Source organism: Anopheles arabiensis (genome assembly GCF_016920715.1).
Source record: "Anopheles arabiensis isolate DONGOLA chromosome X unlocalized genomic scaffold, AaraD3 X_pericentromeric_contig0003, whole genome shotgun sequence".
Classification (NCBI taxonomy): Eukaryota; Metazoa; Arthropoda; class Insecta; order Diptera; family Culicidae; genus Anopheles; species Anopheles arabiensis.
This window is the reverse complement of record NW_024412081.1, coordinates 857,147-860,000: the sequence shown is the minus strand read 5'-3', so window position 1 is coordinate 860,000 and position 2,854 is coordinate 857,147.

Genomic DNA, 2,854 nt, shown 5'->3' with positions numbered 1-2,854 from the left:
GTAACCTATTTAAAAAGTTTCCTTTTAATTTTGTCTATAGAATCACCCTCAGTGTTCAGATAAAATTTCAAATCATTCAACTTATCCTCGATATTATTTTAAATTAACTTTAAATTGCCCATATAAATTATTTAATACTAATAGCATTGCCTTCTGCATTTTAATAAATTAACTAAGCCTTCTGCATCAAGCTTTCGTTGAGACTTCGGCCGGAATCACTAGTGTGTGTGTGTGAAAAGTGAAGTGTTCTTGTGTTGACCGTTCCGATTGCCATAAGCCTTCTGCATTTAATTTTATTTTAATTTTTTATTAAATTGCCTTTTTATAAATCCCAGTTTGCCGTCGGGAAATTAGCATCGCCCTCCGCGTAGAAATAAAATTCCTTTCTATCAGTTGCCTTCTGCAAAACATTTTATGATTTTTAACAAATATATTATTTTAGTTAACGGTTTGCCCCTAGAAATTCAATTTATTATATCAAGCCCTCAGCAAACAAAATTATTTTATTAAATCGCCCTCCGCAAGAACAAACTTTGAATTTAAAAATATTATTAGACAATTAGTTTATTAGCATCGCCATCTGCGTAATTAATTAAACTAAGCCTTCAGCAAATAAGCTTTCGTTGAGCGGTCCGCGAGAACATTGTGCTTAGTGTGTGCTGTGTGCGAGATTCCCGATTCCATCTGTTCCGGCGACGAGATTTTCTCCAAGCGGCGTAGAAACATCGAGAGTTTTCAAACCGGCAAATAGTTTAAAGTTTTTATAGAGTAGAATTTGAAATCCCATTTACAACCTAACCCAATCTCAATTAGCTCCCCAACTAAACCTTATTATATAAAACTGCATTTATTTTCTTTTCGATTCTCTCTCCCCTCAGCATTAAATCTCATAATATATATAAAAACTAACAATAGAAATAGTTTTTCAAAACACTTCACAAACATATTTTGAACCACCATTCGTAAAGTGAAAAATTTCCCAAACCAGTAGAACTAACAATTTCAATTTTCAAAATCTATCCTTACCAAATTTCAAAACTCTCGTAAAACTAACAAAATAATCTCCAGTGTAGAGCGTAGAGTAAAGTGACCGGAAACCATTTTACCTGTATCCCGTAGCATAGCCAAAAATATAACGGGACACTTGGTCCATTTTACCTGTAACGTTGAAGCACACACGTCTCCTCACGTAGTTTGTCACTTTTAAGCACTCTTAAATTTCATTCATTTCATTCATTTCATTCATTTCATTCATTTCATTCAAATCTCGAAAACTCTGAAAAAACTTAAATTTCACATAGAAAGCCTTCTGCGAAAATTTTAAAATTATCCCCAGTTCAGTTTTTATCCATGAGCAAATTATTTTCAATTAAAAAAAAAAATATTTATTTAATTTTTTCACTCAAATATTTAAACGAATAATTGTTAAAAATCCTTTATTTAAAATAATTAACTTACATCGCCTTAAGCACAATAGAGCAAATTAATAAATTACAATTTCAAATTCAACGCTCAACAATTAGACAAGCATACTTTCCATCACAATCCAATTAGTTATATTCCCTTACAAAATTTAATCTCAATTATTTAATACATTTATACACTTTGTATTAGTTTTCATATAAAATAATTTAACAAATTCTAATATTTACCAACAAATTTCCAATAACTTCTTTTAAATAATAATTCGTCTTCTCCAACCATAACCAATAACCCTTTTACAAGCAGAAGTTAAATAATCACGTAGTTATTTTTCTCCCGGTTCTTTGCATGTAAAAAAAAAATTAATGAATTTAAATAGTTTAAATAATTATTAATATTAATTAATTTAAAAATAACAAAATAGTTTGAATTGACATTTCAACACTTGACATTTGACGTTGACATATAATCAAACTGACAGCTCAAAATATCGGACACCTAACGTCACCTTGACATCTTGAATTGGTTGACAGCTATAATTTAAATTCTTTGACAGTTGCAACCGATTAAATAATAATTAAAAAAATCAATTATTTATATTTAACCAACTAAGTTAAATTAAAATTTCGTTCCTCAAGTTACAATTTGTTACATAATAATAAACTTTAAATTCCTTGTATACTTCCCAATATCATTCGATTAATTAAAAATTTTAATATCCAACTTAAAGATACCTTTAATTTTTGAAAAGACACACAACAGTAAAAAAAAATCAAACCACCATTCGTAAAGTAGAATAATTCCCCAAACCAGTAGAACTAACAATTTAAATTTTCAAAATCTATCCTAACCAAATTTCAAAACTCTCGTAAAACTAACAAACAAATCTCCAGTAAGGGAGCGTAGAGCAAGGTGACTGGAAAGCCATTTTACCTGTATCCCGTAGCATAGCCAAAAATATAACGGGACATTTGGTCCATTTACCTGCAATGTTGAAGCACACACGTCTTCTCACGTAGTTTGTCACTTTTAAGCACTCTTAAATTTCATTCATTTCATTCATCTCATTCAAATCTCGAAAACTCTGAAAAACTGAAATTACACATAGAAAGCCATCTGCGAATATTTTAATATTATCCCTAATTCATTTTCTATCCATGAGCAAATTATTTTCAATTTAAAATAAAATTAATGTTTAATTTTTTCACTCGAATATTTAAACGAATAATTGTTTTAAAAAATCCTTTATTTAAAATAATTAACTTACAACGCCATAAGCACAATAGAGCAAATTAATAAATTACAATTTCAAATTCAACGCTCAACAATTAGACAAGCATACTTTCCATCACAATCCAATTAGTTATATTCCTTACAAAATCAAATCTCAATTATTTAATACATTTATACACTTTGTATTAGTTTTCATATA